Source organism: Mytilus californianus, unplaced genomic scaffold (assembly GCF_021869535.1).
Source record: "Mytilus californianus isolate M0D057914Y unplaced genomic scaffold, xbMytCali1.0.p SCAF_1, whole genome shotgun sequence".
NCBI classification, from domain to species: domain Eukaryota; kingdom Metazoa; phylum Mollusca; class Bivalvia; order Mytilida; family Mytilidae; genus Mytilus; species Mytilus californianus.
The window spans coordinates 21,198,010-21,214,791 of NW_026262581.1; positions in this window are offsets into that span (position 1 = coordinate 21,198,010).

The window sequence follows — 16,782 nt, forward strand, 5'->3', positions numbered from 1 at the left end:
GATCCTGAAAGATCTAATCCGAATTTATATAAAGACAGACCACGTGAAGCAGTAATAATATGTAGAACCCAATCGGATTCCGTCATTATTTACCGTCAAGACCTATTTGAAGTTAAACCTACGATTCAAAACATTAACACGATTGTCATGACACTTTGGATTCATTAATACCTTTTGTTTAAGGAAATGGGAAACTTTCAAAAAACCATAAAAGGAGATAATCTATCAAAGAATATTTTTTAACATAGAAAAGAGAGTTGCAGTCTGTAGGCAATGTAAAATTAATATTTTTTAGTAAATGAAATTATAGTCCTCAGGAAAACCATTTGTTTTGTGTCTGAACGTTTTGTTATCATGTAACAAGAATAGTTGTATATGGCAAAACTTTTTGTAATTTTGATTCTTCGATGCTCTTCATCGACGTACTTTATTATGACCTTTTTAACTTATTTGATTTAAGCGTCACTTATGAGTCTTTTGTAGACGAAATGCGCGTCTGGCGTACAAAATTTTTATTCTGGTATCTATGATGAGTTTTTTCATAACCATTTAACATAAACATGAAAACCCGTTATAATAAACAAGTTCATATCATAAGTTTCGTTATTCAGTTTTGTGGATGGTTTAAGATTCATTAACAACTTTTGCAAGAAGTAAGGTTTTGGATTGACAAACGATTAAACCCAGGTTATTGTTAGAACTTTTTCACTGCATCTTAATTATTTTTTGTGTGAATCAAATTGTAGATATTTATCGATTTGTATTACCTTAATGATACACACCTGTTTTGTTTATAAACAGTTGGTACATATATCAAATGTGTGTAACTTTATCAAAATAAAAATATGCATTGCCATTTAACATAAAGATAAAAAGTTGCAAAAATAAGCTACAATATCTGTCAATTAACACATTATTTATATTTATACTTTTTGTTCAGTTTAGTAAATGTGTTAAGAGTCGTCTTACAACCCTTAAAGGAGTAAGGCTCTGTATTGAAATATGTATATCGATGCATTATATTACTTTTCAACAAAAGAATGTATGACTAGATCCCTTAATTTATTTAGCCAAAGAGATTGCAGAAATAATAAAATACTTCAAGCCTGCAAAATTTCTGTAACTTAAAAAGAAAAATAAGATGATATCTGAAAAAGTTATTTAAGAAATGTCAATTGTGGTATCACTATACATCATCGGTTTTGTTGAAATTGATGTATTTGACTTTACACATAGTTTGGAGTAAAAGTATTTTTGAGTCAATACCTTGAACAAAAACGATATTTTACCCATACTAACATAAAAAGTTTGTGTATCAAAACATCGTTTTGTTTAGGCTTTCGTTCACATCTTATTACTAATGACAAGATATCAAAACGAGTTTTTTCAACAGTTTTAACGGTTTTACATTTCATGCAAGAAATTTGTTGCTTAGAAGAAGCAATACAAATATCAATACTGATATATGACAGACTAAGTTATGGATAATGTATATTTTATGGTTTTTCTTAACTTGTTGCATAACACAACGCGGGATGTCAGAATTGATCAAATGAAAGACCGACCTTAAAGAGTGATATTCCGAGTTCTGTTGATCTGAAACTAGTTAATAATGATTCGGAAATTCCTCATAATCAATATTGACATGGACAAACGGAGACAGCGCAAAAAAATATTGAGGAATCGTTTCTAAAATTTAAAAAAGTATACATGGAGTTACAATGTTTTCTGTAGTTGACATACCAAGGATATTTCATCAGATTTTACGGTTTTGCATTTTATGCAACAATTTGATGCGGAGAAGAAAAAAAAAAGAGAAACAAGTCAAATATCAATACTGACAGACTAAGGATGCTTATAAAACTAATATAGGTGGCCAGAACAGAAACATTGCTTCAAAATGTGTCCGAGCATATGGAAACCAAGAAAGCAGGATTATATTTATTGTTTCAGTATATAAAATGCACAAGTCACATTTTGTTAAGTAATTAATTATGTAATATCTTTGTAAAATGGGGATGTTTTTTTCCGTTTCATGATCTTTTCAATGCGTTAAAGCATATTATTTTTTCAACAAATATAAATAAGTGTTATTCAGAATATTTGAAAATTATAATATCGTTTATTTTTTCCTTCAGAAATTTTGAATATGAATTAAATATCAAAAAAATCCTATTGGACACAACACATTGGAAGGCACCATGAAACGGTTGTGCACAATTGGACTCACTGGAAAACGCACAAACTACATCCTCAAGGCATCAGCAGCTACACGTCTGTAAAATGCTAGTATAGAAGATCAACATGTGGGCGAAACAACAGGAACGGTTCTAATAAAAGGATACGTTATGATATGTAATCTTTGAATTTTAATTTTTGACAGAAAAAAAAAATGTCCTTAAAACACGAGGATTTTGCTTGTCTTTCTGATATAACCCAATATCATTATTGTTTCAATTACTGAAATATAGGACAGATTATAAAAATAAAAAAGGCATATCTTTGTACAAATATTTGAGGAAACGTATCCAGATATTTGGCTGTGTTTGTCCAAATCACAACGGTTTTCTGGTAAACAGATTAACCATTTTTCTTCCATCCATTTGTTTGTACATCATGCTGGAGTGACTTTGGTCAAATTTTGAGTTTACGTCCATCTCTTGTGTTTTAGGAAAATATAAAAAAAAAAATGCAATAAAAGTATATTCTTGAAAATAAAATGCTAACAATTACAGAAAAATTGATGGGATATGCATGACATTAGCTTATTTGCTGTGAATGCGGACATATTAATACAAGTATGATCGAAATAGTGATACTCATGAACATGGAAAACGTTGCCTACATTTGTACATGTAGGCGAATTCTTTTCTTCATTTTGAAGTACATGTACATGATGCAAAACCGGAAAGTATTTGAGCTATGCAAAGAAAGTAGTTTTCTGCTGGAAAAGAAAAATTTCGGATTAATTTACATAGGACAGGACAAAAATCTCAATAAATAGCTATTAAAATTATCCATTTTAATAGGGACAGCTATTTACTGCTCTTCTTCACTCGAAGGCTGATAAAATGTCATTGTGGTGTTATTTTTCTCTATATTAAGTGACAGACATAACATAAAAATTGAACTCCGCGAAAAGGTATAAAAGGCCTTATATAATATGACAACATTTGAAGCAATTCAAATGAGAAAACCACCTGCCGATTTATGACATAATATGCATAACGCTTAGAGAAAAATAAACAATGACAAACAGCAACAAATCACAACCACTAATTAACAGGATTTTAACCTGGGACAGGCATATATTGAGTTAGGAGACTTCATTATATTCACAAAAATATTTAAGCTACGTATTGTATGTCATCGTAGTAAAGCAGTAACAGTATACAAAAGGACATCTGCCGAACACGAAATTGAGGCATCGAATATACTGCATGGATTTAGACCTACAGTTGGGAGTCAAAAGGCAAAACATTCAGCAGCTACCGGTGCACCAATTGGTTACGGTTGAATGTTGAACATACGAGTGTGATAAGAAAACTGTGACATGCAACTGTTCTTTAAATTTTTCGTTAGGATTACTTAATGTAAAATTAAATGAACTAAATGTGTTAACAAACAGTTACAGTAGAATTTTAATCAGGATAAAATATTTAAATTATGCCTTGAAGCACATTTCATGTAACGTGGTATCATCCGGGTTGATTCTTTAAACGAAAGACATAACGGTCTGGAAGGAATTAACTCCATATAAGGATATAAAATACCTTGTGAACATCTGAAGGGTGTTATTTGAGGGGGGGTCGGATGGGTTCTGATCCCGAAATCCCGGGCTTAAAAACATGAAACCCCGAGGTCCCGAATTTAAAGAAATTTAAATCCCGACATCCCGAAATTCAAAAAAAGAATTCCCGGATCCCGAAAGGATCAATCCCGATCTTATAAACACCCGATCCGGAAGTCCCGATAAAGGTTCGACCCCCTCTCTTATTTGATTAATTTAAAATATTGTAATAGCTGGTTTTACTGATTTTTGTTTCTTATATAATCATAATAATCTCTTAATTGACCATCCCGTTGGTATCTATCGCCTCTCTTTAATTAACACTTGAACCCGAGAAGAACGTAAGCGGATTACATTTTGACATTAATACCTTTTGATTTTTTTGTATTTGTATGACAAATGCCATTCCTCTTTTTTACCAAACACGTTTTACTTTATTACATATTTTTATAGATTGTAAGGTGTCTGGCCCAAGTGTTCATATGCCTGAAATTAGGTTAAAGGATGTTTTAAAATAACCAGCTGGTTTTTAAAAGACCGTTATAAATTCATAGTATCAGAAAAACAATAATGGTCTGTGTCCTTGTTTTTGAGATATAAACTATAGAAAATTTAGCCGAAATACAAAAACTATAAAAAAAATTACAAGAATTTAATAAGATTTTCAAAAAATAGCTTTTTAAACTACATGTTATAAAACTATGAAAAGGATAGTAGGGGTAAGCGGGCTACATATTTCATGGAACTACATGGATAAAATATGCGGACTTTTTTTTCTGACAAAAAAGTGAAAACAAGACAAGCGAACATCCTTAAACCAATCATAAGTCATGATCAAGAACGGCAATATTTAAGATATTTCATTGTTCTCAATAACTGTTCTCGATTCCCTGTAAAAAACAATTTTACTGATCATGTGACCACAAGGAGAATAATTATGATGTTGAAAATACATTCTTTGATGGATGTTTAACGTTCAGCCGTAAATCAAATGCATATTCAGGACGAGAACATGATAATGTGATGTGAATATAGACCCTGCTGTGTATTAAACCGACATGCCGAGTCGGAATTTTAACGTGATAGTTCACAAGGTTACAGTCCGAAGGGAGACATGGCACCATACCCGGACACATTATTTCAACCAGTCTTTTCTCTTACTCCTATTTGCCTCGTGATAAGAGGACAAGCTGCAAATACCAATCTTCCAGTTTTCGGTTTGACCCGGCCAGGGATTGTTAATGTGTTTTGCCTATTTCTATCAAGTTGAATTAAGAAGAAGTGATGAATATGTCTCTTTAACTTGAAAATTAATGGACAGACATTTTTGTTTCCAATTTATATATTATTTTTCTTAATTTGTCGTTTTTCCTGTCAGGATCCCATTTTGCCTATCATTTTTTTTTTTTTTGGTCCGCAGAAACAAATATCAGATCCCTTGTTTTTGATTGGTATCCATGAACTGTGTAGTTGTATAAATAATGTTTCTCTAAGCGAAATGGGGTTAACTTGTTAGCTTAGGTCCATCGAATCTGCTTAACCAGAACACAAATCAATTTACCTGATATACCATTCCTGTCATATTTAACTGTTTCTTTATACAAAAAACCCTATTGAAATTACAGAATAACCAAAAAGATTAATATAAGTAAATTAAGGATACAAGAAATAATGTAATTTAAAGAAAAGTAAAGTAGGGGCAGTTGTTACCCACCACCATGAGTGACCCAAAATTTCTCGAAATATGAGTCATGCTAATGCATGTAATATTTGAATAGACGACTGAATTTTTATATATATATATGTAAATAAATATTATATACGTTTACAATTTGTGCTTTAAAAGGACTAGAATATAAGATGTACATCGTCAGGCATCCATTTATCTTCAGAGGTAGATACGCAAAATGCAGAATTCCTGACCGAAGGGACATTCAAAAAGTCGAAGAAAAACTTGCATCAATTTTAAGGCTTCTGTTTTGCTCTTGGACAATGATAAATAAAAGTTAAACTATAGTGCAGGGATTATCAATTTCAATTCCTTTATTTGAAGAAGAGTATTGATTAAAGCTCGACGCCCATTTGCTTCATAAATGGCAGTCGTGATATCACTATGGTATCATAAATATGTCAGAACTCATGCTTTAGACCTAAAATGACAAGTTTGCTCATAGCTAGAAGGTAAGGGTACATCTAGGCCAAGTCTTGCCCAAACTTATATTGACTCATGATAGCATCTTTTTAAGCTTGTGAAACAAAACACCCTTTAGGAAAAGACCTTGATGAACAGTTTATCGTCGATTAAAATTTTCAAAATGATACAATTTATGATACCAATACTTGCAAACATCTGAATGATTTTATTAGATTAATTTATAATACTTTTGGATTTACGAATTTTAGGTGCAAAAAATTGTCTAAACATACCTTCTATTTTTTACTTTTTATTAAACATGAAATATGCATACTATAAATTTATACATATTGAGCTCAGTGCTTTTTTCAAAGTCCTGCAATCACCACTTATTTGATTTCAGATAATGATCATTTGAAAGTGTTGGAATAAATAATGTGGTATGATCTCATTTTCAGCAAGACTGTTAGATAAAGAGGGTTGATTAATTGTTAACATCCAGTAGCAAGTATAATAGGCATATCATGACGAGAATACGTTAATGTGATATATCATCATCATATGAACCTTGCTTTGTACAAGACCGACACGCTCAACCAGATTTTAATATAAAAAGCCCACAAGATAACAGTCCGTAGAAATACGTGTCACTCTTCAAAGAAACATTATTCTGACGATCAGTCTTTCTCCTCACTTCTAAGTGCTTGTGCATGGCGGAGAAGCAGCAACTATTACTTTTCAAGTTTTCGGTTTGACCCAACCTGTAACATAGCTTACGACCTCCTGCACGAGTACGCTACATCGAGACCATCGAGGTGATAAGGTTGTTAAATGATAGCATTTTGTAAATTTAAGACATCATTGGTTGAATAATTGACAGTTATCTGAAATTAACACTGGGCTTCTGGGTTACTGTGAAACTATCAATTCTATGGACGACGTGAATCAGATATGGATACGAAAGAAATCAAAAGATCTGGTAGAGTACATGTGATGTGCTTACAATCAGTATTCTTCTTCTCATACAAAGGTATAAAACGTTTTACTCTTCTACTCTTTTGTGTTTTAGCCTTTTGTCTTTACAATTGTATTCCTCATTCGAAACTTAAACACAAATTTAAAAAATAAGTACTAGTTTGTTAAATTGTTTCTCATAAAACGTATGTCTAATGCACTAAAACTTTGAGACCTAGAAGCAGTTGAAGGTGCTGTAACTACTTTAGCATCTTAAAAAGATAAATTTGATAGGATAAAGTCCTAAAAGAACTTTTAAAAAATTATGACATAATTATAAACATTCGAGTGTTTAAATAAAAATAACCTATAAACAAACTAAGGTAGCAAAACTCTGTACGCAGTGAGGAATCCAACAAATCAAGTGGATGCAGAGGACATCAGAAACGTAACACAGTCTCCTTATAAGATTAACAACAGTATTAAATTAGTGTCTTTACATTACAACTGAAGATTTTCTGACGAAACTCGTGAAACTGTTGAAGTTAATTGAAAAATTTGCATGTGGACAAGTATGTTCAATAGGATCAGAGTTCGTAAAAAAGACATGTAGTATTGGTAAAGAGATATTCGAAAGTAGTCATTTGTGCGAGGAATGTACAGACGGAAGCAAACTTCCATCGTTTTGTCTCTGTGACAAGAAAGTTCACTTTTTCAAAGATAAAGAGTTGGGAAGTTGAGCAGCCGATGACTCCAAAAAAATGTAATTGGTGTGCCGATATTTTTAACAATCAATTTAAGAATAGAGGCAATGCGAGTTGCTCTAGTTACTCTAAAAATATGTTGAAAAACGCCTGTAATGAAGGTTATGATGGGTTCATGTGTAGTGTTATAACAAAACATATATGCACCTTAAAATTTGAGCAGCCTAATTTACAAGATTTGCAACAGGTCAAATTTAGAGGAAAGTTTCCTGAAATCGAGACAGTCTGGAAAATATTACCATTGACAAAATTTCAGGGATTCAAATATCACCATGACCGAAGAAAGGTAGAACATTAAATGGAGTTAGGCGTCATTCAAGAAGTTAATATGAATAACTGCAAGGATAAATGGATTTCAGTTTTGTTCAAATAATGTCTAGTTGATGAATGATATCGCCCCTGAATGTGTATACCACAGGCAGAGATACAATGAATGCGTGAAGAGTGAGAACCACACGAATAGCTAGTCACCTATAGTAGTACATTAATGTCTTTGGTATTTGGAATCTTTTTTTTCAATTCATATAGCAGTATGCAGACTTGAGTTGTAAATCATGCTCAGTAAAGTTAATTAAGAGATAAATATTTCCAGTCTTTCTAATCCTGATTTTTCCAACGATTGCCTGATACAATACTTGCGACAAGAACAAGTTTTTTTTTAGACATTAAGTGGATGGCATTCTATTGTGTGCAACATGTTGAGATGATCTCTATGTCATGGCAATCCAATAAGATTACTAATCAGAGAGGAAATTATTAAGGAAAACCAATTTTGAGTTGGTCAAAAAAAACATAATCAAAATAGCTCTTTGTACTTTATCTGTTAAAATCGTATATAAACTTTATCTTTTGAAGAAAAAGGAGAAACACGTATGGTTCAAAAATTGTACATGACCAAAAAAATGCGTCTGTACTAATTGTCTCTTTGTCATAAATCGAGAATACAAACTTTCCTAATTTAGCATTACTTCTAGATGCAAAATGATTCACATTTGGAATTGATTAATTGGACCATATCATGAAAAAAGTCACAAAGTTTTATTCAAGACTAAATAAAAAGTTTCTAGACAATTTATCTGCTTGTAAATTATTTTTACCAGGAATATGCCGAGCAGATAAAAAAATATCTCTTCCTAAACAACAAGTCCATATCTCAATAGCTGAGATGTCAAGTTTCTCAGATGTCATGCCTTCCATGGATTAAATGTGTGAAAAGGCTGTAGAGTACCTGGTTTGATTCTAATGCGACAAGACTACAGATTAAGCAGGAGGATTTTAAAGCATAACAAATTGACAATGACTCTTAAGGGTTAATGTGACAGATGGGTTCTAGATGTGTCCAGCAACCACCAATATTTTCAAAAAACTAGTATTTAATTTTCTTGCCTCGTGAATAATGTTTGAATCTTTTAACGTCTCAAGTGTAGGCCGCTTCCCATTCCTCTTGACCTTTAGTGGGATAGGCTTCTTAGATATGTTGGACTTTGTCTTCCATCATAGATTTTTGTACCTCTTGTAATTTTACATCACAACTATGGGCTTGCATAGTAATATGTTCCAAACTCTCTGCATTTACAGTACCTTGTGTACAACCATCAAAGTACAATTCTTAGGTCTTAAATGCATCTTCGTTTTATCATTGATATTGTTCTGACTTAATAGACATCGCAGCATTGTCTGCTTTCAACAGGTTAGTTCCTATTTTCCGGCTCATTATTCACCGCCGTAGTCAACGGTAGCATTCAGTTTTACCCTTGACCGTCCTTCTCATTTTGGTTTCCGCACTCTCACTTAAGTTACCTGATGCAAATTCTATGAAACGACTAAACAATGCTAAGAACCAAAACTCGCAGACAGAGTTCGAATTTGGGCAGTGAGTCACTTAGTGTTCTAGAGTAATGCCCCTTTATAACTTGGACAATTGCAAGCTTTTTTTTTCGTTTCCGCACTCTAACTTAAGTTAGTCTCATCATAATTTTATGAAACTCATACACAATGCTAACAACAGAGTTCGAATTAGGGCAGTGAGTCACATGCCGTTCTAGAGTTATGTCCCTTTATAAGTTGGAAAATTACAAATTGTTTAGTTTCCGCACTCTAACTTAAGTTTGTCTCATCCAAATTTTATGGAACTCATACATGATGCTCAGAACCAGAAAATGAAGACATAGTTCGATTATGGGTTGTGAGTCAGTTACCTTTCTAGAGTTATGCCACTATTTAACTTGAAAAATTACAAAGCTTGAGAGGGGGCATTTGTGTCCTCAGAAATAATTTTCATTTATTTTGTTTTCTGTATTGAGCTGAGAAATGTCCTACCCAACATTCTCAAGGCTTTCCTCTAAAACATCACCTTTGTTAATTTTAAAAAAAAATTAACATGCAAGTCTGGACAACGTCTCGGAGACAAATTTACAAAACAAGATATTACATTTCGTCGCTTGGAAAATTAATATAATCTTCACATGTAGATATTCCGTATTTATGTCAGTACGTCATAGTTTTTGCATTGTAGGTTAGGATTTGACTACCATAAACATGATAAACTTGCATGATAATATGTTCCCAAATCTCTTTACTCACCTTGTGTTCAACCAGTAAAGTACAATGTTTAGGTCATTAATTCTTTTTTAGTCATATCATTGATTTAATCTCTATTTGACTTAGACATGGCAGCATTTTCTGCTTTCGAAAGATTAGTTTCTATTTTGGGGCTTCTTGGGTTTTCTATACTGAGCTGTCCAACTCCTCAAACCTCATCTTTGTCAATTTTACTGTTACGCTTATTAAAGGATCTCTGAAAAGAATATGTTTGTTATAAGCATCAACAAATGCCTAGGTGAAGTAATAAAACCCAAGTTACTGCTATAAGTATCTGATAAGTAATCCGTTTCAAAATATAAAGTCATATGAGCGAATTAGATCGCCCCAGCTAGTTGATTCTGACCTCAATGGAGGTACTTGTACCCTTTCTCCGTTTTTCTCAACTACCGGTCTACATCTTGTTATGGTCACTGAAACGTTAGCACGTGATCAACTTACATGACATTCTATACTGTTGTCTGCTTTATGGTCGGGTTGTTGTCTCTTTGACACATTCCCCATTCCATTCTCAATTTTATACCTGTATTATTGTTAGAGGAGTGAAACAAGGGGCTCGGGCTTTGACCGGCAATTATGTTTCTGAAAGACTGCAGTCAGAGAAACAATATCGAATTCAGCGGCGTTAGCTACCTAAGGCTCGACTAGAACGTGCCTATACATAAATTTGTCAATATACCTCATTAAAATAAAAAAATGAATATGTCCGGAAAGTATAATAGTGTGCAGGCAAAAATACTAGAGCAATTACCAGAAGCATCATTCATCAACTGCAAGGCACACCAACTGAACCTTGTACTCGTTCATAGTAGAACTTTGTGTAAGAAACATGATGTCAACTGTACAGGTAGTTGCGTTCAAATTTGATTATTTGGCTAAAAACTTGACTGCTTTCACAGAAGAACTCTCCAGAAATGAAAATGTTCAAGAACAATTAGAACGCCGAACAAAGTTAAGAACTGTTGGTCAAGTCATGTAGATTCTCTGTTTAAATTTCGAACAGCATTTGTAGTTGTTGTCTGTCCTGAATTCCCTGAAAGTCGACAACGATGACAAAGCAGCACAGAGTATGAATGCGAAACTTCGATTCGAATTTATCATAAATCTTGTTGTTGCAGAACAAATATTAAGCTCAACAGTCGCCTTCACAAATTATTTACACAAACCCGATAATGATTTGATAGAAACTTTGACAGAAGCTAAGATTGACATTCAAAGGCTTTCCAATGAAAGAGGTGATGATACAGTTTGGGAGTCCTTGTTTGCAAGAGCAACATATATGGCAGCAAAACACGACATTCAGCCATCAATTCCTCGTACCGCTGGACGTCAACGACACAGAGCTAACCACCCAATTCGTGACCTGATAGACTATTGGAGAGTTTCGTTGTTTACCGTATTTCTCGACCGCTTGGTTGCTGAGATTACAAAGCGGTTAATCAGCAACGAGTAACGTTTCTTTCCATCTTATTTCATTCCGGCCAAGTTAGGGAACTTGACTCCTAAATGGCGGATTCCAGACCCCTCGCCGACTATGTTTGAATTGTTTTACTTTAGTCATTTCGGGGCCTTTTATAGCTGACTATGCTGTATGGGCTTTGATTATTGTTGAAGGCCTTACGGTGACCTATTTTTGTTCATTTCTTTGTCATTTGGTGTCTTGTGGAGAGTTGTCACATTGGCAATCATACCACATCTTCTTTTTTTATAATTTACTTTAAAAAATCTCTAACACAAGCTTAGCGTTTCAGATAATTAATTCAGGACTATTTGGTTTTCCAAGGGCCCATCATTTAGGAGTAACAATGAAAACTGAACAACTCGCAGTAAGCCAAATAATATGGTTAGGTTGAGTATGTATATATTTTCTACTGTACGTTAAGCAGTAAAATGGTTCAATACACGTGTGTTCCCTCAAACTTGATTTCAGATTTTGTAGTTTTGATTTAATGCTTCTTACTATCTGCAACCATGTCGGCAGATGAAATCATTGAACGTACATTTTGAACGTTCATCTTTAACCTTTAATCAACTTTTTTGGTTCTTATAAATCGTTGGCCTCCAAATATTCGGCTTTTGAGCGTTACTGAATCAATGGTGTCGCAATGAACGTTATGCTAGCCTCGAAATTGGGAGGTTGTTGATATCTATTTTACACTGCTACCCGTTATACACGCTGAATTTAAGAATAAGATCAAACATCAGTTAGATCAGCGTACGACCTTCAACAATGAGCATAGCCCATACCGCATAGTCAGCTATAAAAGGCCCCGAAATGACTAATGTAAAACAATTCAAACGATAAAACTAACGGCTTAATGTATGTACAAAATAATGAACGAAAAACAAATATGTAACACATCAACAAACGATAACCACTGAATTACAGGCTTCCGACTTGGGACAGGCACATACAGAATGTGGCGGGGTTAAACATGTTAGCGGGCGCCCAACCCTATCCTAACCTGGGAAAGTGGTGTAACAGTACAACACAACATAAGAACAAACTATAAAAATTTGTTGAAAAAGGCTTCACTCATCAGGTGGATACAAATAGATAAACACCTAATCAAAACACAGAGTAGACGTGGACGGGTACTTGTACATCCCAAAAATCAGTCCACAACATCCCAGTAATCTGTTTGATGCAGGTTTAAATAGGTTTAAAAAAAAAATTCAGGATACTGTTATCTCATGTAATGTCCAATTTGTTTAAAGAAAAACGACTTCTTTAAATTGGCAATTAAAAATGATTTGTATATTTCGTGCTTTTTATTCCGCACTAAGAATGATAATAATCAGAGCCGTGTTTCTTCTTTCAAAATGAATTCTTTGCTTTAAAGAAATATTTTTAGTTTTTTTTCCAATTTTTTACTGTCTGCCTCTTGTTTTATTTTATAAATTAACGTTTAAGTAACAGTTACTGTTCATTTCATTTTGTTTCGTTTTCGTTTCGTTCCTCTTTTATTCCGTTTCGCACTTTCGTACACCAAATGCGATAATGATAAGTATGTTCTCTTTTTGCCCGTTTTCTAGTTTTGATATCTTAATCAAAAATCAAAAAAATCAAACTTTCAAAAAGCGAAATAATCAAAACTGCAACGCACGTTAAGTTTAGTACTGTTAAAGTTTGATCAAATATCTAAACTATCAAATTTTAAAATGATGTTTACAGTTTTAAAATTTAAATCATTTGGTGAAAATTTCAAAATTTCCGAAATTTTCAAAAATTTGGAATTTTGATATTTTAAAACTTTGATCAAAATTCCAAAAAACTTAAATTTGAAAACTTTTTAAAATTTTGAATTGATAAGTGTTACACGGACTCTAGAACAACGTTCTTAGTGAAAAAATTAAGTCTGGACAACGTTTCAGAGACAAATTTACACGATGCCATATCTAGTTTAAAACGTCATACAATATAGGTCCGATCAAAAATGTCCCACAAAGTTCAACACATTTAAATTCTTCACTGACAAATGTTATCATTTTTTTAAACACACTTAATATTCTTTATGCAGCTGATTTGACCATGATAATTTATCATTGGGTATATGTAAATGGATCATAGATACCTGGATGAAAATTGTGTACGCCAGGCGCGTATAAAATATATCTGATCCGCTGCAACTCGAGAAACTTTTTGGAAATAATAGCCAACGGAACAAACAACTTTGAAACATTAAAATAATAGCACTTTATTCAAAGCGGGATAACTATGGTCGTATGCGTTAATTCGGTTAATGATTTGCTAAACAGCTATTTTGTTTTTGTCTTACTCTACCATCTCTTTATATAACTGTTCATCAGAGGTTTTGTCAAAAATCAATTTTAAGAAGCTAAACGATTTAAAAAAAAAGAAATAGCGACAATTAGATAACTATACTAACTTCAACAAACGATAACAGTTAAGTTAAAATGTATGTACAGATAAACTATAATTGATGGTAACGGGTCATAGTAAAATAATTTATTCAGCACACATTTAATTCAGTGTAGTCCAAAAGTGTTGACTGGGGTATAAAAATAATAAGAAAATATCGCCAACTGGACTGTCCATCCGGCCGTAAAAAAAGAGTGAAAGAAACTTTAAAGTTTCCATTAATTTAGACTGTTGGTGATGTATTAATACACAGACACATTTTATTGGAAAGAAGACACGTTAACTGCGATATATTATTAATGAAGAGTACTACGCTCTCTACACGTTTACAATCACTTGACACAACACTTTTAGGGGTTCCATAGGTAGCCTGTTTTTGGAAAAGTTTCTGTCCCTACTGGATGTTAAACAGCCAACAACACACATTTAGACGACTGACAGAAAGAATTAATTGGGAGTCAGACATTGATATTTAGATAAAGACCAATTTAATGTAAAATCGGTGATCAGAGCTCCAGGAGTGTTCTCAAAACGGCATTTTTACCTTAAATACTTCCATGCTGTCTATCTTTTCGAAAAATCTCCTGTTATTTAATCAAATTCAATAAAATCTGGAGAAAACAATAACACATGTTTATTATAATGCTATAGCTGTTAAATGTCTTCATTGTCGTTTGATTTACTGAGATAGTCATTGTTTTAAACATATCATTATGTTTCAACCGATTGCAGAAAAGTCCTACATCATCATTAGTTTGCAGTTCTCAATATAACTGTATGGTTTTATTATATTTAGTGTCTAATATAAACGTGACAATTTTTCTTTTTCAATTAAAACTGTTCATTTAATACTTTCAGAAAATTTTCTTAATAATAATTAGACTCATTTTTGTATTTTCTCATTTACTTAGCACCTCCTAAACAAAGAATAAAATTTAAAGTACACGTTCCAACAAAACGTGGCTACTTATTTTAAAACGCGCCTAACACAGCTAAACAGACATCCTTATTTAGCATGAAATTTGTTTTTGTGCTGTGTACCGATTTGATGAGTAGAGTCTTATTATTTCCAATTCTGTTTACAGCCCAGGTTATTTAGAGGACTGAACGTTCATACACATTTTTAATCCTGCAATATTCTCTATAATCCTCTGTCGTCATTGTTGGTCTCTGCTATGTTTGTTTTTCTCTCATTGTTGTAAACATAAAGTAATGACGTTGATTTTTTTTTAAATTGTTTTACTTTTTGTCATTCCGTGGCCTTAAGATATGGTTTTGTTTCTCATTGATGAAAGCTGTATGCGGGCTTATAATTGCTCACAACTTTGTCAGTTGTCTATGGACAGTTGTCTCATTGTGAATCATACCACATCTCCTTATTTATACATTCTACTCACATATGGAAGAAGTCAACATCACCATATAAATATATTTTACTCGGGTATGGAAGAAGTCAACATCACCATACATATTTATTATATACCCAAGTTGACCTTTTGTAGATTGTGTCACAAGACTTTGTCATTCATGAGTAATAATCTTAAAAACGATTTAAATGAAGTTCCTAACGAAAATTCAATGAAAATATTAAAATTGAGTGCTATATATAATTTGATAAGTGTTTGGTATTACTATAAATTTTCACTTCTTCGTACTATGAACATCAAAATTATTTATTTTGTAAAAATATTTCCTTTCTCCATTTGAACTGTACACGTATACCTAACAACAAAATTATTTTCATTTCCCTGTGTTTAAAGTAATTGCAAATGGTTGATATTTTTTTTCAAGCATATTGTTTTTCTTAAATTGTTTAACATTTCACAGCGGTATAACATGTTACTTTAATTATTCTTCCCTTAGTTTATTTATTTTGTATTTACATTGTATCATAGATCACGTATGGTTCAAAAATTGTACATGACCGAAAAAGTGCGTCTGTACTAATTGTCTCTTTGTCATAAATCGAGAATACAAACTTTCCTAATTGAGCATTACTTCTAGATGCAAAATGATTCACATTTGGAATTGATTAATTGGAACATATCCTGCAAACAGTCACAAAGTTTCATTCAAGACTATATAAAAAGTTTCTAGACAATTTATCTGCTTGTAAATTATTTTAACCAGGAATATGCCGAGCAGATAAGAAAATATCTCTTCCTAAACAACAAGTCCATATCTCAATAGCTGAGATGTCAAGTTTCTCAGATGTCATACCTTCCATGGATTAAATGTGTGAAAAGGCTGTACAAGTACCTGGTTTGATTCTAATGCGACAAGACTACAGATTGAGCAGAAGGATTTTAAAGCATAACAAATTGACAATGACTCTAAAGGGTTAATGTGACAGATGGGTTCTAGATGTGTCCAGCAACCACCAATATTTTCAAAAAACTAGTATTTAATTTTCTTGCCTCATGAATAATGTTTGAATCTTTTAAAGTCTCAAGTGTAGGCCGCTTCCCATTCCTCTTGACCTTTAGTGGGATATGCTTCTTAGATATGTTGGACTTTGTCTGCCATCATAGATTTTTGTACCTCTTGTAATTTTACATCACTACTACATGTATGGGCTTGCATAGTAATATGTTCCAAACTCTCTGCATTTACAGAACTTTGTGTACAACCATCAAAGTACAATTATTAGGTCTTA